The sequence below is a fragment of the Filicampus tigris genome, chromosome 5 (genome assembly GCF_054856515.1).
Source record: "Filicampus tigris isolate MCC_2025a chromosome 5, RoL_Ftig_1.0, whole genome shotgun sequence".
Classification (NCBI taxonomy): Eukaryota; Metazoa; Chordata; class Actinopteri; order Syngnathiformes; family Syngnathidae; genus Filicampus; species Filicampus tigris.
In genome coordinates this window covers 22,477,226-22,498,146 of record NC_141221.1, presented here as the reverse complement: position 1 = coordinate 22,498,146, position 20,921 = coordinate 22,477,226, and the positions used below count along the sequence as shown (strand labels likewise).

Genomic DNA, 20,921 nt, shown 5'->3' with positions numbered 1-20,921 from the left:
ACCGACTCACCCGAGGAATGACTGTACTTTTTAATTTTACATTTTTACCTTCCTTTTTTTGAGGTCACCACGTTTTTATTTCTACTCCGTTTTTACTATTCTATTTTTACATTTTTAATTTTTGTATGCTTTTTGGATGCCAACCTACGGACTCACTCCTACCCGTGTGCCGAACAGCTAGCATACCGCCAGCATACATCGGCAATAGCCTAGCCTGGGGCTAGTGCATAATGCCTCCCCATCAAAGCGACAACTCGGACAGCTTGCTGGAAAAGGCAAACAAAACAATTGCTGACCTAAGAGAGGATGTTCGCCGCCTGTCAGAAGAACTCCAGAGAAGAGAGTCAATCGCCTTTTCGTTCACGACCCGCTTCCCCCAACTCTCCGCCGTCGTCATGAACAGCGTCATCTCTAGCGGGGCCCTGACAGCAATGGCGACGGTGACGACCGAGGCTACCCTAATGGACACGGTGAGTTGGGATCCAGCTGCCTGCCCGGGGCAATCCTGCTCAACACGACTGCACGGTGCCACCTGGGTCAAGGTGGTGTCCCGTGGCAAGAGGAGCAGAGAAACACCTCCCCGACCCCAACTGGTGCTGAAAAACCGATTTGCCCCTCTGGCAAATGATTCTCCTGCTCCAACTACTGCGCTCCCACGGTCAGAGTGGTCTGCTGTTGCTTCCAACCCAGGTACTCATTCGGATTCCCCACCACCCACAGCGATGATCTCTGTCAGGAGTTCCGGAGTGGATAAGTCCACACGTGGTCCGGTCGCCCGATCTCGCGTCAGGCTACTGAAGGACACAGTGTCCCGATACACGAGTGGGCCGCCTCACCGTCGACACTCAACGGTGTCCGCGGCTACCACCCGGCCTCGACAGCATCCTTTTGGACGGCGGGGTCAGGGTTTTCTCCCCGGAGGCCGCCGGTCCTCTGGTGCTCCTTCTCGACATCACCCACCAACCACCGTTATAGTCGGGGACAGCATCATTAGCGCTCATTATTTCGGCACTGTCACCCGCTGTTGTCCCGGAGCCAAAGTTATGGACTAGTCAATATCTTGCCCAGTATTCTTGACTCTCTTCCATCATCCATATCCCGGCTCATTATCCACGTGGGTACGAGCGAGACAGTACTTCGACAATCAGAGCAGACAAAAAAAGACTTTCATGCCCTCTTTGCCTTGCTGAGAACGTGCATTTGTCAGTTTGGATTAGCGGCATTTTACCAACGCTCTCTCGCGGCATCGAACGCTTTAGTCGTCTTCTGGGCCTGAATACATAGCTCCAGCGCACTTGTGGCTATCTTGACGTAGATTTTATTGACAACTAAACAATGAACCTATTCTGGAACCGCCATTCGTTTTACCAGCCTGACGGGGTTCATCCGAACTCTCTGGGCAGCTCGATTTTAGCTGCTAATATCCACCATGCCGTCATCAACTCTACCCCCAACTGACTCCTATTTAGTAATCCCCCTGCGCATGTTCTCCCTTCCTCTTCTTCTACCTTTAACCACAGCAATAATGATTTCACTACCCTCACTAGCTCTCCCTGCAAGCCCCAGTTATCTTCACCATCCCCATCAGACAGCTTTTTCATTCAGACAATAAGAGGCAGACGCTTCCTACGCACTCACAAACAATGTGGTTTTAACAGTGACAATCTTGTATATGTCAACACTCATCACCCGTGCGACCACGCGCGCACCTCCGGCACAAACATTAACCTGGCTGTGCTGAACGTGCACCCCCTTCTAATCAAAACTTTTATTATAAATGACTTGATTTTAGACAACAACCTACAAGATATTCTTTTACCTGAGACATGGCTTGGTACAGATGTTACAGTTGTTCTCACCGAGGCTTGCCCACCGAATTTTAAGTTTTTATTTTCTCCCAGGGCTGGAATAAAAGGAGGTGGGACTGCGTCAATTTTTAAAAATAGTCTTATCTCAAAGGAGATAATTTTTAACATATTGTCAGGTCCACACCAAGTGAGACATTAGTAAACAATGCGCACAATGAGGAGAGAAGACACTCGACAACAATATTGTCTTTTTACTTGCAAGGAGAGCTCAGGGAAGCGTACGATTGCAGTTCATAAAACCCTCTGCCCGGCTCCCGCGCCTCCTCTCTTTTTATTTTCTTCGGAGTCCCTGATTACAAAGGTGTTCCAGCTCTAAGGGAAAGGGGAGCGAAAGCAGCTGGAACACTATGAACTTGTTTTGTCTATGTGTGTGGGTGTGTGTGTGTGGGGGGGGGGTGTTTGTGACCCATTAGCATACATATGTGGAAGCAAAGCATATCAAGCAAGTTGGGCGTGGATTTGGAAAAAGCTAAAGCTAAACCCACAAGTTAATAAAGCTAACAGGCCTTGTCCACAAGAATCCAACACATGAATAATAAAATACATGATTATTCTTACATTCCCCCCGTTTTTGTATAATATAAAGCTAAACCTACAAAGCTAACAAGCTTAATTATGAAAAATCCAACACATGAATAATAAAATACATTATTATTATTCTTCCACATATATTTATCATTTGAACACCATGCCTTTATTTTAGTAGTCCTCCTATAATCTGTGTCACTATTTACAGACATCCTCATCATTCCAATTCTTTTATTAGTGAGTTTTCAGTTTTTATCAATTTTATATTTCACATACAAACTAATTTTAATAACAAACGATTTTGATGTACATGTTGACGACATCTCGGATTCACTGTCCAGAGAATTTTCAAATCTTTTAAACTTTATGGATTTTAAACAGCATGTTTCACAGCCAACTCACAACAGAGGTCACACCCTCGATCTGGTCGCAACCTAATGTCTTTTGGTGTGTCCTCTGTTGTTGATCTGGGTGTGTCAGACCATTTTTGTGTGTATTGTAACATCGCCTGTTTTAATCATCAGGCAGCCCCGATGAGAACAGTGAGGAAACGCTACCTATCTTCTGAGGTGGCTGCAAATTTTATTGAAATTTTAAAGAGCACTCCTGCTGACATTTTACCTGCACCATGTGATTTTATTGTTGACAATTTTAACAGGAATCTCAAGTCATCATTAGATTTAGCAGATCTACTTTTAACCAAAACTAAAAATAAAGACTGTACCCCCGTGGAGAGATGATGCAGTCAAGACAGCAAAAAGAAAATGCAGGAGTGCAGAGAGGAGGTAGAGAAAAAGTGAATTTACAGTGCACTATGAAATATTACATGAACAACTCAAATCGTACAATAAAATAGTCAAACAGGCAAGAACTTCTTATTTCTCAAACCTCATCACAGTTAATAAAAGCAACCCCAGATTATTTTTCTCCACCTTCGATCTCTTAACCAACTCCAATTTTAATAAATCTCCACAGAGATCAACAGATGCTCTCTGTGAAGACTTTGCAGACCACTTCAGAAGTAAAATTGATGACATAAGGTCCAGTCTTTTAGCCTGTCAAAACGTAAATTTGAGTACACCTGGACAGTCATTTTTACCAGAGGAAACACTGGAAAGCTTTGCCCTGGTTGATGCAAGGACACTTAGTCGAGTTTTCTCCCATGTAAATCCAACAACCTGCCTTCTAGAACCAATGACCACATCTCTTTTATAGATATTTTATGGATTTTTTGAGGAACGGATTTTAAATATAGCCAATTGGTCCCTTCAGACACGGGCGTCTTCCCCGCCGCCTTTAAAATGGCTGTGTTGAAGCCCCTTCTGAAGAAGAGCAATTTGGACCCCAGCGTTTTTAACAGCTACAGACCAGTATCCAACTTACCATTTTTAAGTAAGATTTTAGAAAAACTGGTCTTTCTCCAGTTAAATTATTTTTAATTTAGTAGTCTTGGTGCTACTGGACCTAAGCGCCGCTTTTGATACAGTAGATCACCAAATTTTATTAAACAGACTTAAAAACTTGGTTGGCATCTCCAGTACTGCTTTTAATTGGTTTTATTCCTATCTCACAGACAGAAGTTTCTTCGTAAGCATGGATACTTGTTCCTCCGAAACCCATTAAATTATATGTGAGCTTCCCCAAGGTTCAATTTTAGGTCCAATACTTTTTAATCTTTATATGCTTCCCCTTGGGGACGTCATCAGAAGACACAACATCAGCTTCCACAGTTACGCTGATGACACACAGCTTGATACCCTTTTAAATTGTATTTTAGATATTAAGTCATGGATGGCAGAGAATTCCCTACAGCTCATTCAGGACAAAACCGAGGTTTCAGTTATCGGCCCTGAAGGTCAGAGAGAGAAACTTTTACCCAAGAACCTGGGCGTCATTTTTGACTTGCAGCTCAGTTTTATTCCTCACATTAAAAATGTAACCAAGATCGTTTTTTATCATCTTAAGAATATTGCCAGAGTCCGGCCGTTTCTCTCTCAGGCTAACACGGAGGCGCTGATGCATGCTTTTATGCATCAACGACATGCATGTCGTTTAGATTATTGTAACGCCCTGCTCTCTGGTCTCCCCAAAACGAGTATTTCTTCCCTACAACTTCTGCAGAACTCAGCCGCTCGGGTGCTGATGAGAACCAGAGGGCGGGAGCACATTACACGAGTTTTAAAATCGCTGCATTGGCTCCCCGTGTATTTCAGGATCGATTTTAAGGTACTTTCATTAGCTTATAAATGTCTTAATGGTCTTGGCCCATCTTATCGATCCGACTTGCTTTTGTCATACCAACCCTCGCGGATCCTGAGGTCCTCTAGCGTCGGCCTTTTAATTATTCCTAGGGTGAGGACCAAAACGCATGGCGAGGCTGCATTCAGCCATTTTGGTCCTCAACTTTGGAATAGCCTGCCAGAGAACGTCAGGTCCGCAGAGACTGTTGATATTTTTCAGGGGAAGCTCAAGACATACCTTTTTAGTTTGGCTTTTAAATAATCATTCTTAGTCTCTTTTTATTTTCATCCAATCTCATTGTTTTTTAATTATTAGCTTCTTTTATTGCTTTGTCTTTTTAGCTTCATTGTCATACTCTTTTAGCTTCATCCAGGTTTTACCTCCAGTGTTTCCTCAAGGGGGGCCTCCGCACTGGGAGGTGTTGCCGGCCTCCATGCGCTATGTTTAGGGTCTGCCCCGGTTGACGTGGCCCGGGGTCTCTGTGATGGTGGTGCTACCCGTGGCCATGGGCTATCATTCCTCTCAGCGTGGACAAGCTCCCCTTGGCTACTCTTTCCTCATATGGTTTCTCTGTGTCTTGCCATGTCGAGGGAGGGAGGGAACACGGGAGCAGGTTCTCTTTTTATGTTGTATTTTGACATTTTTAATGTACAGCACTTTGAGTTGCGTCCTATGTTTGAAAAGTGCTATATAAATAAAATTTGATTGATTGATCTGAAATTGTGTCTTTTGTAAAGATCGTCTAACTAGAATTTTTATGATGCCTTATTGATGTTGTTTATTACTGAAGGTGTTATGAACACGGTTTTCCTAAAGAGCTGGGTTAGGGTTTGGAGAATGCATTTTGTGAAAACAGATACATCCTTTCTGTGTGAGTATTTTATTTCATTTGCTTTGAACATGTGCAAACTGACAAGGCACAACAGCACCTTTGCTCCAGCAGTTAGGCTGTGACAAATGACCATGAGCATTAAAGTGTAGCTGGAGCGTTTAAAGGAAGCCCGAGACCTCCATCCAGAGACTCTGAGAGCAACTTGTCTGTCAGCACCATTATGAGACGCTCATATCTTGGCCTGCACCTGTCTTTAGTGGTTCATGGGTGGACTGAGCCCGTCGCTGGACTACCGCAGTACTTGCCGCTGTGGACAAGTCGGGGTTCTCCATTCATTGAGGTTGATTGACAGCGCAGCATCCAAAAGAAGGAGCAGCTGGGATGAGACAGAGCAAAGCGTGTACCTATGTCCTATTTGTGCTTGAACTAGCTCCTCTCTTGTCTTCTATGGCCATGTCCACACAATGGAGTCCTAACAGGAGCTGTCAGCAGACCACACTTGTGTGACCACAGTGGGCACCGGGGTCAGCCTGGATCACATCAGCCCTGTGTTTGCATGGCACTGAAAGGCATGTAGCTACAGTTAAAGCTTGTTTTGTTGTGTTTTCAAAAGAAGTCCGCGGCAGCTTTCAGCCTCGTGTTTACCCACTCTGAGCTCTAAAGAGGCAAAGATCGTCATGTTGTTGAAGCAACGGTGTCTCGTTTAGAAAAATTGCCTTAAAAAAAAGTGTTAGGTAAGGTGTTCAGCGGGTGTCTCCACTTTGCACCTGAGGTTCGATCAATACAGCACAGTAAGTGCTGACATGTCCATTTGCTCAGGCAGAAAAAAGATGGCGAGGCTGTGAATGGTGGCGCTGAATGATGGCGGCAGGTGAATTGTTGTGACAGCGGATACAGTGTATCAACCTGTTGCTTTTAAGTGCGTGATTATTCCCCAGCCGCCAGTCAATCCGTGTTTTCTTACATTTTGGCACTGCATGTGGCCAGCACTTTTGAAACAGATACTCTTCGCCTAACCCATTGTGCTTTTTGCGTCTGTGATAATGCAATGTTTGAGTTATTGCGCTGTTCCACACAGCCATGCACCAGCTGCAACCATTATTTTGATACCTGTAATTAAGCCGTAAGTAAGGCGCTCAAGAGCTGTAAACTGCAGATACAAAAGAGGTAGGGTGACATGGTCAGATAAAGTTGAATTAGCCTGTGATTTTAGCTGTAACCAAACAACCAGTGGGCAGGTGTTTTCCCATACAAGGGATCAAAAAGGTACATGTGATGGGAAATGACCTCAGTAGGAAACCTTCAAATTACTTAAAACGTATTCAGTGTTATTTGTTAGCAGGATTATGCACAGTAAATTGTGCAGGGGTCAAGCAAGGGCCTGTTGCAGACATGTGTATTCAAAATAATTATATGAATGCCACAAATAATCAAAAATAATACTCATTTGACAAAAAAAAAAAAAATTAAATGATCATTAAAAGTGCAGTTATGACTTCAAATGTTTAGCACTGTCATTTTCCTTTTAATAAATTCATTTATGTTTTGATGTTTGCTGTATGCATGAAAAATTGGGATAATGTGAGTAAGTGGGTTTTATTTCTCAAACGCTTCTAAGACCTGTGTGCTTGATTAGTATTTTCAATGTACAATGTATACAAATATTCTTGCTGAAGGAGCAAAGTTAATGAAACAACAAACGCAGCAAAACGTTTGCCACACTGGAAACCGCACAATGATTCCAGAGGTGGAAAAACCGTCACTGGTTGTTGTTTAATCTTCTCACCAGTAGATGGCAGTAATGCATAACTGAGTTATAATACCTCACAGCAACGGTTGAACCTGGAAAGTGACATGCTTTTGAATTGTCTCATACATGTACTGGGTGTTATGCACTGAGTCAGCAGTGCTGCATATAAAGTTTTTATTAATTCAGTCTTAAACACAGAAACGGCAAGTATTTATAGCTTTAGTATGCAGTAGAAAATAGTTGCTGTTTCTTTAGCTAGTACATACATGAACAAAATAAAGAAATGAACTGTTACATAAGGTGCTGGTCTTCATTCATCCTCTCATAAAGTGTCTATGTAGTATACAGGTGAGGTGTGGGAATGGGGGGTGAGCAATTCGCAAATTCCAAAAAAAGGCACCGACAAACAAGCAGATCCACAGAGACAAGTTTCAGCTCTGTGGTGCTGTTCCATTTATTTGTAAGGAATCAGAGGAACAGGAGCAGGAGGTCTTTCTCTACAATTCTCCATTACTCAAGAAAAATTGCATGTACACATATTGTAAGTACATTTTATCTTACACAATAAACACAATGACAGCTGTGACTGATATTTTTGATAAGACTAAAATAAAATTGTTGTGCATTTGTTAATACCATTGACATTAAAATAAATGCAATAAAAAGGAAAGGAGAACAAACATTATGCTAAACTAATTGTTGTATGCTTACTTTTTTCCACATGGCACATTTAAGCCTTTTATCGATGACATAGAAGTATTAAACTGAAAACAAAGGTAACATCAACATATGAGCCAAAACTAAGAAATTTAGTCAAACTTTATGCTGACGTACGCATTTAACTTGGTAAAATGCAAAGTGTATGTAATAAGTAACAAATATCAATGAGTATTCTATCAGTTACAATAAAGATGGGATGACTGGTTGCAGTTTTTACTGACTAAGTAAAAACACCTTTCTTTTTGGCTCAAATTAAATTCATCTCAGTATCAACAGAAATATGAAATGAAATATCCGGTATGAACTGCCAACTCATCTTAGTTATGCTGCTTAATAATCAGTCACTCTTGTAATTATGCATATTTAACCACCAGTAGCCACAAATAACACTTTTCAGGAGCAAAATAAGAAAACAGGATAGATTAGGAATCACAGAGAAAGCCAAACAGACTGTGTCACAAAGACAAACAGACAGCTGTGGCGTTAGAGGGTGGCGATGGGTAATAAGCTGCAATGTGTGAGCCTCATGCGGTAGTCATTCCCTCTCAGCCAGGCAGAAAATCTTCACTCCTGTCTCGGCAGGACGTGAGCTGCCAAACACAGCACACACAGCACTTCTACCTCCCCATGAGCATGGCTCTGAACTCAAACCCTTGGGCCAATGGCAAATAAGGTATTTGGGCCTGTGTCAAAACAGCTTATTAGCTGACAGTGTGGTCTGAAAAGGCAGGGGCTCTTCACGGACTCACTGAAAGTGACAAGACCCCCTGCCTCTCTCACCTGGTGTTTTGGAGTGTGCAGGTACTTGGCTGGTGTCATGGGTTTCTCTGAGGACTGCTTTTTCAAAAAGACGTTACCTAAAAGCATCTTTGTACATGGCGGCAGCTACTAACCAAACTGTGGTTAATAATGCCTCACTGTTTTTATGCTCTTCTGAGAGTTATACTGCAATTGAGTTTTCAACCATCAATTACACTTCGCCTATTATTCTGCGGTCAGACCGAATGCGAGTTGAGCGTTTGTGGCGGTGCGGTCCCATATATAGTCAATGCCGCTCGAGTAGTCAGGCGGGAAGGCGTGCTGGGCGGTGTGGATGAATTGTTTGAAGTGTAAAATTCCAATTCTTTACCCATTCTGCTGTGGCTTGCAAATGTGAGCTTGAAGCACCATTGCGTCACTGACAGCCAATCAGTGTCAATAATGTAGTTGCAGGCAGCAGTCTATAGGCACCGAAAGGTAGCCTAGAAAACACAATTGGTTCCCGATTCCGGTCGGGATCAAGCCAAAAAAGAGCGAGCTTAAAGAATGCGGAGTGAAGAAGTTGACATATCTGGTGAGTGGATTGACTTCCTTGTTTTTTGTCAACAGTTGAACTGTCAACAAAGATAGCATTTAGCAGGAAAAGTAATGACACAACCACCAGTCACCAGATCGACTAGTGACGTTCACATTTTGTGAACCCCTTCTCTTCTCCACTCCAAGCAACCCCCGTTCTTCCCTCGCAAACAAACGCAGGCAAGACACTCGGGGCGATGCGATTTTCATGTTCGGTCTGAAGCTAAAAATGTAAAACAACAAGAAAGCTTCAATTTTGGCAGCTCTCTTCCATGGCTCGGATCTTGTAGCTTTTGTTTAAGGAAGCATTCCATTATTGAGTTTTATGGTGGATGCCTTGAACTCAAACAGTTTAGCAGTCAAACAATTTAGAATTATGGTACAGCTAAAACTAGAAACAAGACACATTTCTAATTTATAGTAATCCAAAATCTTAGCACATTCTGGAAGCCATTCATTTGTTTGTATCCTTCCTTTGAGAAACAAAGTAGGCTATTTGAAATCTGATCAACATCAATCATAAATGAATTATGATTGAGTTCCAAACTGATAGGGCCAGGCTCACAATCTCCTCTCTAATTCATCCCATCCCACAATGCCAACCGGAGCACAGTCGTGCTGCAACAACAAAAGGCCAGGGGGAGGGAACCACAGCAACACATCCAATGCCTGATTGAACAATTTATTGATGTGCTTCCACACAATTGCCAATATTATCTATTTGGCTACTTGTTCTGCTGCAGAACAAAGTGTCAAAGCTTATTCTTTTCTCACAGCCTCCACAAGTCTGTTGAGTGAATGGAATTGGACACAAAAATCCCGATAAATATATTACATTACTTACACGTACAGCAAAAATTGATCCCAGTATTTCTGTCTCCTGAGCGAGATGGATAGTTCTGGCAAGACCCAAAACAAACATAAGATGAATCTGTCTACTTCTCTTCTACTGCTGGCTGACAAATTCACTCATAGAGGAAACCAAGGCTTCTGACAGGTGTAGTCTTTAAAAGATAAATTACTGAGGAGAACCTGAGGAGGGAAGTGTAACATGACACTTCTATCTGGCAGATGAGAACAAATGGTGGGATTGAGGCTGTAGCTCACAGCGTTGTTACTGCTCCAGTCTGGCGTGTTGTTTCTGTCTACATGAAAATACCGTGTTTCATCTCTGCAATGACATCATCCATACTTCCAGAAGCAGGAAGCTCATGCGGGTTCATGTCATGCTAGATGTCAGAGTTGAAAGCAAAATGATGTTGCTCACAAGTCATTCAAGAAAATCTTTTGCCATCATGCTGAAAAGACAGTCAGCATTCGATCTAAAGTGAGCTTTACTCTGTCTGGGGCACCGTGACTGCTGAGCTTGATCGTTGTTGACGCTGCTGTTGTACAAACTCACAAATCCCAAGAGGTAAGATAGAGTAGATGCTGATGGTGTACAGTATGTGTTCACACAATGTCTGCTCCATGATTACATGTGCTGGTTGAGGCTGACAAACTTTAATTAAACTGAGTCCCACCTCACTTGTCTTTAACTGTGCTTTTAAATGAAGATCAGCAATGAGGCGAGGGGAAAATTAGACTAACCAGTTTCTCCACATACTCCAGTTTTTCAACTATGATTATGAAGAATACAACTTATCTGTTTTTCATTTAGCCTTTCCTATCTGCCTTTGGGCGAGAAGCACGTACACCTTGGAGTGGTAGACACCAAAAGAATGATTGAACTCCTTATACAGGAGTACAAGTAAATTTGGTGATGTAGCTCAGTGGTAGAGCGCATTCTTAGCATGTATGAGGTTGGGTTTAATCCCCAGCATCTCCACATATTCCAGTTTGTAGACAATGATTATGAAGAATACAACTTTTTACCTGCCTTTCATGTAGCCTTTCCCATCTGCCTTTGCGCGAGAAGCATGTACACCCTGGAATGGTAGACCCAGCGATACATTAACCAATGAGCTGCCGTTTTGTAAGAATGTGGGGCTTTTACCTTCATGTGGGGATGTAGCTCAGTTGTAGAGTGCATGCTTCGCATGTATGAGATGAGTTGGGTTCAATCCCCAGTATTGGGGATAGAAACAAAAAGCCTTACTTATACATTAACTGACCTCTTTTTTTTTTTTTCATATTTGTTCTTGGGTTGACTCCCCAGCATCTCCACATATTTCAGTTGTTAGACAATGATGATGAAGAATACAACTTAATATCTGTCTTTCATTTAGCCTCTCCCATCTGCAATTGGGCGAGAGGCATGTATACCCTGGAATGGTAGACACCAAAAGTTTGATTGACCTTCTTATACATTAACCTACTAGTTGCATTTATTTTCAGATTTGGTATTTGGTTTGCGAGCATGTCTGATTTCAGCTCCATGTGGGGATGTAGCTCAGTGGTAGAGCGCATGCTTAGCATGTATGAGGTCTTGGGTTCAATTCCCAGCATCTCCACATACTCCAGTTTTTCAATTGTGATTATGAAGAATACACCTTATAATGTGTCTTTCATTTTGCCTTTCCCATCTGCCCTTGGGTGAGAGCATGTACACCCTGAAATCGTATACGCCAAATGATTGCGCTCCTTATACGTTGACCTACTGGCTGTGGTTTTTATCTAAAAATGTTTGTCTCAAGTAGTAGCTCAGTGGTGGAGCACATGCTTATTATGTATGATGTCTTGGGTTCAGTCCCCAACATCACCACATAATCCAATTGTTAGACAATCATTATGAAGAATACAACTTATTATCTGTCTTTGATTTAGCCTTTCCTATCTACCTTTGGCTGAGAGGCATGGCCACCCTCGAATGGTAGACACCAAAAAGAATGATTGACCTCCTTATACATTAACTCGTGTTTTTTTTTTTCATATTTGGTATTTGGTTGGCGGCACGGTGGGCGACTGTTTAGCACGTCCGCCTCACAGTTCAGAGGTCGTGGGTTCGATCCCGGCTCCGGCCTCCCTGTGTGGAGTTTGCATGTTCTCCCCGTGCCTGCGTGGGTTTTCTCCGGGTACTCCGGTTTCCGCCCACATTCCAAAAACATGCATGGTAAGTTGATTGGATACTCTAAATTGCCCCTAGGTGTGATTGTGAGTGCGGATGTTTGTCTCTGTGTGCCCTGCGATTGGCTGGCAACCAGTTCAGGGTGTCCCCCGCCTACTGCCCAAAAACTTCTGGGATAGGCTCCAGCACGCCCCGCGACCCTTGTGAGGATGAGCGTTACAGATAATGGATGGATGGATGGTATTTGGTTTGTGAGCGTTTGAGGGTTCAAAAGAACAATTGAACTACTGATACACTAACCCAGCTGCGGTTTTTTTCATATTTGGTATTTGGTTTGCGAGCATCTGCAGGTTTGTCTCCATCTGGGGGTGTAGATCAGTTGCAGAGCACATGCTTAGCATGTAGGAGGTCTCGAGTTCAATCCCCAGCATCTCCATGTATTCAAGTTATTAGGCAGTGGTTATGAAAAATTCAACTTATTATCTGTCTTTCGTTTAGTCTTTCCCTTATGCCTTTGGGCAGGAGGCATGTACACCCTAGAATGGTAGACACTAAAAGTGATTGAGCTCCTTATACATTAACCTGGTGTTTTTTTTCATATTGGGTATTTGGTTTGGTAGCATCTGGCTATATGAGTCATTATGGGGTGTAACTCAGTGGTAGAGCACATGTTTAACACGTATGTGGTCTTAGGTTCAATCCCCAGTATTTCCTCATATTTTAGGTGTTCGGCAATAATTATGAAGAATTCAATTTATGTGTGATTGACCTTCTTATACTTCTTATACATAAACCTACTAGTTGCTTATTTTTCTGATTTGAAATTTGTTTTGCTAGCATGTGGAACTATGAGTCAAAGTGGGCTTGTAGCTCAGTAGTATAGTGCGTGCTTTGCATGTACGAGGTCATGTGTTCAATCTGTAGCATCTCCACCGTTTTCAGTTGTGAAACAATAATGATGAAGGATACAACATATTACCTGTCTTTCATTTAGCCTTTACAATTTGAATTTTGGCAAGAGGCATGGACACCCTGGAATGGTCGACACCAAACGAATCAACTTCCATAGCTCGTTTTTTTTTTTTTTTTTTATATTTGGTTTGTGGGCATGTTGGCACTTACCTCGATGTGGGGATGTAGCTCAGTGGTAGAGCGCATGCTTTGCATGTATGAGGTCTTGGGTTCAATCCCCAGCATCTCCACATATTACAGTCAGAAGACAGTAATTATGAAGAAAACAATTTATCTGTATTTCATTTAACCTTTCCCATCTGCCTTTGGGCAAGAGGCATGTACACCCTGCAATGGTCGATGCAAAGTGAAACTTTTTTTTTTCAGGTTTCGTATTTGGTTTGGTAGCATGTGGGTATATGAGCCAATGTGGGGATGTTGATCAGTGGTAGAGCACATGCTTTGCATGTATGAGGTCTTGGGTTCAATTCCCAGCATCTGTACATATTCCAGTTGTTAGGGCAATCATTATGACGAATACAACGTATCTGTCTTTTATTTAGCCTTACCCATCTTTCTTTGGGCGAGAGGAATGTATACCCTGTAATGGTAGACACCAAAAATGTGATTGAGCTCCTTATACATTAACCTACTGGTTGCTTTTTTGGGAGATTTGGAATTTGGTTTTCTAGTATCTGGAAATATAAGTCAACGTGGCGATGTAGCTCAGTAGTATAGTGTATGCTTTCCATGTACGAGGTCCTGTGTTCAATCCATAGCATCTTCACCCTTTTCAGTTGTAAAACAATGATGATGAAGACTACAACTTATTACCTATCTTTCATTTAGCCTTTACCATCTGAATTTTGGCAAGAGGCATGGACACCCTGGAATGGTAGACACCAAACGAATGAACTCCTTTCCAGTAACTTAGCTTTTTTTTTTTTTCATATTTGGTTTGTCAGCATGTGGGCATTTACCTGAATGTGGGGATGTAGCTCAGTGGTAGAGCGCATGCTTTGCATGTATGAGGTCTTGGGTTCAATCCCCAGCATCTCCACATATTACAGTCAGAAGACAGTTATTAGGAAGAATACAATTTATCTGTATTTCATTTAACCTTTCCCATCTGCCTTTGGGCAAGAGGCATGTACACCCTGCAATGGTCGATGCAAAAAGTGAATCTTCACTCTTTTCAGTTGTAAAACAATGATGATGAAGGCTACAGCTTATTACCTGTCTTTCATTTAGCCTTTACCATCTGAATTTTGGCAAGAGGCATGTACACTCTGGAATGATCGACACCAAACGAATGAACTCCTTTCCGGTAACTAAGCTCGTTTTGTTTTTTTTCATATTTGGTTTGCAAGCATGTGGGTGCTGAGTTCAATGTGGGGATGTAGCTCAGTGGTAGAGCGCATGCTTTGCATGTATGAGGTCTTGGGTTCAATCCCCAGCATCTCCACATATTACATTTGCTCGACAATAATTGTGAAGAATGCAGCTTATTATCTGTATTTCATCTGCCATTGGGCAAGAGGCATGTAAACCTATACATTGAAATTTTTTTTCAGAGTTGGTTTTTGGTTTGGTAGCATGTGGGTATTTGAGTCATCTTGGGGATGTAGCTCATTGGTAGAGCACATGCTTTGAATGAATGAGGTCTTGTGTTCAATCCCCAGCGTCTCCACATTTTCCAGTTGTTAGACAATGATTATGTAGAATACAACTTATTATCTGTCTTTCATTTAGCCTTTTCCATCTGCCTTTAGACGAGAGGAATGTACACCCTGGAATGGTAGACACCAAAAGAACAATTACTTCTTTCAGATTTGGTATGTGGTTTGCTTGTGATTGTGGTGCCTTACCTCTATGTGTGGGTGTAGCTCAGTGGTAAAATGCATGCCTCACATTTATAAGGTCTTGGTTTCAATCCCTAGCATCTGCAAATACTCCAGTTGGCAGGTAATCATTATGAAGAATACAACTTATTTGTCTTTTATTTAGCCTTACCCATCTTCCTTTGGGCGAGAGGAATGTACACCCTGGAATGGTAGACACCAAAAATGTGATTCAGCTCCTTATACATTAGCCTAGTTTTTTTTCTAGATTTGGAATTTTGTTTGCTAGTGTCTGGAAACATGAGTCAATGTTGCGATTTAGCTCAGTGGTAGAGCACGTGCTTTGCAAGTATGAGGTCCTGTGTTCTATCCGCAGCATCTCCGTGTTTTCCGGTTGTGAAACAGGGCTAATGAAGAATGCATTTTATTACATGTCTTTTATTGAGCCTTTCCCATCTGCCTTTTGGGCAAGAGGCACGTACACCCTGGTAGGCACCAAAAAAACGACTGAACTCCTTACATTAACCGACCTGCAGGGTTTTTTTAAGATTTGGTATTCGGTTTGCGAGCGTCTGCAGGTTTATCTCCATCTGGGGATGTAGATCAGTGGCAGAGCATGTGGTTAGCATGTAGGAGGTCTTGAGTTCAATCCCCAGCATCTCCACATAATCCCGTTGTTCGAGAATGGTTATGAAGGCTACAACTTATTACCTGTCTTTCATTCAGCCTTTACCATCTGAAGTATGGCAAGCGGCATGGACACACTGGACTGGTCGACACCAAACGAATGAACTCCTTTCAGTTGAGCAAGTTTTTTTTTTTTTTTTTAATATTTGGTTTGCGAGCATGTGGGTCTTTACCTCAATGTGGGGATGTAGCTCAGTGGTAGAGCGCATGCTTTGCATGTATGAGGTCTTGGGTTCAATCCCCAGCATCTCCACATATTACAGTTGCTAGACAATAATTATGAATACAACTTATTATCTGTATTTCATTTAGCCTTTCCCATCTGCCTTTGGGCAAGAGTCATGTACACCCTGCAATGGTCGATGCAGTGTAACTTTTTTTTTTTCAGATTTGGTATTTGGTTTGGTAGCATGTGGGTAGATGAGCCAATGTGGGGATGTAGCTCAGTGGTAAAATGCATGCCTCACATTTATGAGGTCTTGGTTTCAATCCCTACCATCTGCACATATTCCAGTTGGCAGGCAATAGTTATGAAGAATACAACTTACTTGTCTTTCATTTAGCCTATTCCATCTGCCTTTGGACGAGAGGCATGTACATCCTGGAATGGTAGACACCAAAAGAACAATTAAACTACTTATACACTAACATTTTTCAGATTTGGTATATGGTTTGCTTGTGATTGTGGTGCCTTACCTCTATAAGTGGATGTAGCTCAGTGGTAGAAAGCATGCTTTGCATGTATGAGGTCTTGGGTTCAATCCCCAGCATCTCCACATTTTCCAGTTGTTAGACAATGGTGATGAAGAATACAACTTATTATCTGTCCTTCATTTAGCCTTTCCCATCTGACTTTGGGCAAGAGGCATGTACACCCTGGAATGCCATCCATCCATTATCTATACCGCTTATCCTCACAAGGGTCACGGGCATGCTGGAGCCTATCCCAGCTTTCTGCGGGCAGTAGGCGTGGGACACCCTTAATTGGTTGCACCCTGGAATGGTAGACACCAAAAGAACGATTGAACTCTTATTAAATGCTTTTTTTCATATTTAGTATATGGTTTGCGCGTATGTGAGGTTTACCTTGATGTGAGCTTGTAGCTCAGTGGTTGAGCGCATCCTTATCATGTATGAAAAATACATGTCTTATGTAAATATGTCTTCCATTTAGTCTTTACCATCTGCCTTTGGGCGAGAGGCATGTACACCCTGGAATGGTAGACACCAAAATAATTATTGTGCTCCTTATACATTAACCTACTGGCTGCGTTTTTATTTTCAGATTTGTTATTTGGTCTGCAAACATGTGGTGCTTTATCTCTATGTGTGGATGTTGCTCAGTGGTTCGCATGTATGAGGTCTTGGTTTCAATCCCCAGCATCTCCACTATTTCGAAATCAGTCCTGTAGTACGCTTTAGACAAAAAATATTATATGTAAATATGCAAAGCCTCCGCTGTCTGTGGCAGCAGCTGACTTTAGGACATCATGAAAGGGGTGTGGCTGCCACACATTGAGAGGCGGGGTATGAGTGAGCCAGTCATTTTACTTCCGGGTTAGAAAAATAGCCACCAAAATAACTCATATTTCATAAGAAATTAGATCTTCATTGTCCCACAGGTAATATACAGTATGACAAAGGTAATATATAATCATGTAAAGCAAGGGCGGTAAATTTTAATCCGGCCCACTAATCGGCCCTCATGCGTGTGACGTGGTCATGAAGCGGCCAAAGTTCATCTCAACCTACTTAGCCAGCGAAATGGGCAAACAACAAAATTTGCCTCCGAACACTTCAAACGCGCAACTAGTTATCCAACTGCGCAGGAGTTTTTCAACAGGAGATACAGCGTCACTGCATGTTCTCTTCTACGGAGTTACCTTCATTAATTGCGTGCCTAACGCTTTTCATGTGCTTACCAGTAGTCACATTGCACATGCATATTCTGCTCTCTAGTGGTTGAACACATGTAAAACCATGCATAATGCCACAAGAGTCAGCCATTTCATCTCACTGACGGAAACACGACCAGCCTGCCTTGTGTGTGTGTATTGTTAACTAACTGTTCACATTTAGCACCTTATCCCTTTGCCTGCGTAGTATGTCCTTGTGTGGGACTTCTTTAGACCGTAAAAATCTCTACCAGAGTATACATTTAACACTAGATATTTAAAGGCCTAGATAGACCAAAACGACGTTGGCCAACAGGGACAGACGCTTACCCCCTGTGGCGTCCGGCTGGCTATCGGCACATCACACTGGAAAAATACACCACAACGACAGACAGCTACGCTGCACCTTCTGCGCATGTATAAGATGTAATACCCGTCCATACCATTTGTCACTGGTAGAAAGCTAATTATAAAAATGTAAACAATGCATTCAGATATATTCTTCACTCACGATGAACTCCACACAGTCGGGAACGTTGTCAAGTAGCCATTTCTCAGTGAAAACCATCACACAGCAATTACTCAACTTTCGATTCGCTGATCCCAGCAGTCGTATGTGTTCCATTTTGTTGTCCAGCGACTGCACATTAGCCAAGAGGATAGATGGTAAGGCTGGGACAGTTGGATTAGCCTCCGATAACTCCGTGCTTGTCCCTCTTCTGCCTCCTACCAGACCACTTTCGGCTCCTCTTTTTCGGGGAGGAGTAGTGGTAGCAGGCGAGACCAGTGTTGTGGCAGGCTGGTGGAATAATCCAAGTCCCTTTAGCGTCCCTGCTTTTGATTGTACAAGAACATTGCAAATCTTGTTTTTGCAAATGTCCAACAAATGCTGTCGACTGTATTTGTATTTCCTCGTAGCTTGAAGAGAAAACGTTTGCTTTTCTGACAAACAAACAAAACACAGAACGATGGGGAGAGCGAGAGATCTCTGCGTCTACACACGCCGCTATTTTGTACTGGAAGTAGCAACTATTTTGGACTGTATTGCTAAGATTCACAACTATTTGCCACTGTTTGGGAACGTCCTTTTGTCAACTCATCAAGTAGCAGGCTAATCATGGGAACCGACCCAATAAAAAGGTGTGCAAACATCCCCCCGTATTCAATATTCTATTGTGCACTGTCACGTCGAAGATGGATTTCAACAATATGGAAATGAATTTCTGCCAGGAAGGGGCCAACGTGCTGCTGCCGTTGAAGAACAGAAGTGTCTCTGCAAGGCACACTACGGCAGTCATTTGCTTCCTAAAACAAGTGTACAAGTGTGTCGCCTGTGAAAGCAAATTCTCAGGGTTGCCATGGATGTTCGAGGCATCATGGCTGGGGAAACAAATCAGCTCTTGCAAATACAGAAAACTGCAATCTACCATTCCTGTAATATAAGATGCTTTTAGTAAAGCTTTGGATGGCGTTCGATTGTCAATAACGACGGACACAGACAGGTTAGTAGCTCAATGTCTTTTACTTGTATACTTGCTCGAACATACATTGCTGGTTCTTAAACAGTGATAGCACATTACAGCGCTCCTAATGGAGACTCTCGGTACTACACATGACAGATCCTAGATCAGTTATAGTGTCAATCTCAGAACGAGCGGCAATCACTCCACCTGTCATGTAAAGACTTCTCTCTGGCTGCGCAAAATGACTGAAGACTACTTAAGTCAGTCAAAAGCAGCCAGAAATATGTCATGTCATGTCATCTTCCAAACCGCTTATCCTATATAGGGTCGCGGGGAGTTGCCGGAGCCTATCCCAGCCGTCAATGGGCGAAGGCAGACTACACCCCGAACTGGTCGCCAGCCAGTCGCAGGGCACAAGCCAGAAATATCCATGGAAAAAATTAATTTGGTGAGTCACACTACTCTTTTACATTTCAGATTTCTTACACCCGTTTTTTGATGAAAAGAGCCAAATTGTGGTTTCATATGAGGTTACATATCGTCGCTGTCCTGTGAAAAATACTGTCCATTTTTTCATTTTTTCTTATTTTTTTCACGTGAATGTGGTTTCAGCATTAACGTGAAAATTAGAAAAAATATCCAAAATTCATACGTCATGCTCACACCACCATGCACCTGTCCCTTATTTAGGCGTGAGAAAGTTGGCAACCCTACTATGATTAATTCCACCCAGAACCAATGTTTGGCCACTTCCGTGTTTACTGCACAGACATTTGTTTCTGATGGATGGAGCAATACTCAAAAATGTGTGTTAAATGACCTGGTGGAAGTGGAAGTGGAAGTCTTTGTTTCCTCTTAAAGTAACCTTGCGTTATTTTGCAATAATTATTTCATAAAAAATTAAAACGTCGTAAGATAAAATGCAAAGGTTTTGCAATAAAACACAATAGATATTTCGTTATTACTCAATCTTAAATATTCTCTTGATGTCCCCTGGTTTGCTCCAGTAGGCAAACAGCGGCAAGTGCCCAGTTTTGTGCACTACCATGCCCAACTGGCTGTTAAGTTATTATCAACAACTTTTACCTGCATTTGGCAGGTTGGCTGGTGTTAATTTAATAATTGCATATTCTGGACCAAAACATGCATCGATCTTTCATATTACTCTCATTTACTTTGTAAAACCACAATGAGGTTTTATAAAAAGGATATATATTTGCATTTTGTTATATGCAAACAGACTTGAATTACGCCGCTCTAAACCAATATTTGACTTGAACCAATATACCTAATGCATGACATTCACTGGTGTCATCCGTATAATGAGCAGGAGCAATATTTACTATGTGCGCCGACTAAAGACTGTGAACTTGGTGTGTAATGTTTTTGATGTAACATGAGAGTGGGGAAATATTAGGAGGACCTTTCAATCAGATGCAGTGCATTTCTACATAACTACAAAAAAAGACCACAATAATAAAAACAATATTAGATGAATACCTGTTTTCTGACAGTGTTCAAACTGAGAATCTTTAGCTCTCTTTTGAATATAGATCTTTCACTACAAACTGCAGGTGTGCCCAACAAAATTACCCGTGAGTGTGTATACCTGTAAAAAGCACGGGCTTGTTAAAGCAAACGTACACACACACACAAGACAGAGCACTTCACCAGTGAATTACAAATCTCACTCATGTAATTATTTCTAACATACCAACAGAGCACACATACCATCAGTGTTGTTAAGTAATGCTAGTCATTTGGAGGTTTAACGGAAGCAAGAAGCACATGTTACGCTTGAAC

At 42.1% G+C, this 20,921-nt stretch overlaps 5 non-coding genes across 5 annotated transcripts; all 5 read left to right on the top strand.

Moving 5' to 3' along the window:
* Window positions 1-11,655: 11,655 nt before the first annotated feature.
* On the top strand, window positions 11,656-11,727 carry trnaa-agc (transfer RNA alanine (anticodon AGC)). The gene has a single exon. It is a non-coding gene; the product is annotated as a tRNA-Ala (tRNA).
* A 1,684-nt stretch (window positions 11,728-13,411) lies between these two features.
* Window positions 13,412-13,483, top strand: trnaa-ugc (transfer RNA alanine (anticodon UGC)). The gene has a single exon. It is a non-coding gene; the product is annotated as a tRNA-Ala (tRNA).
* A 737-nt stretch (window positions 13,484-14,220) lies between these two features.
* Window positions 14,221-14,292, top strand: trnaa-ugc (transfer RNA alanine (anticodon UGC)). Its single transcript has one exon. It is a non-coding gene; the product is annotated as a tRNA-Ala (tRNA).
* A 333-nt stretch (window positions 14,293-14,625) lies between these two features.
* On the top strand, window positions 14,626-14,697 carry trnaa-ugc (transfer RNA alanine (anticodon UGC)). The gene has a single exon. It is a non-coding gene; the product is annotated as a tRNA-Ala (tRNA).
* Window positions 14,698-15,941: 1,244 nt separating this feature from the next.
* Window positions 15,942-16,013, top strand: trnaa-ugc (transfer RNA alanine (anticodon UGC)). The gene has a single exon. It is a non-coding gene; the product is annotated as a tRNA-Ala (tRNA).
* Window positions 16,014-20,921: the final 4,908 nt, after the last annotated feature.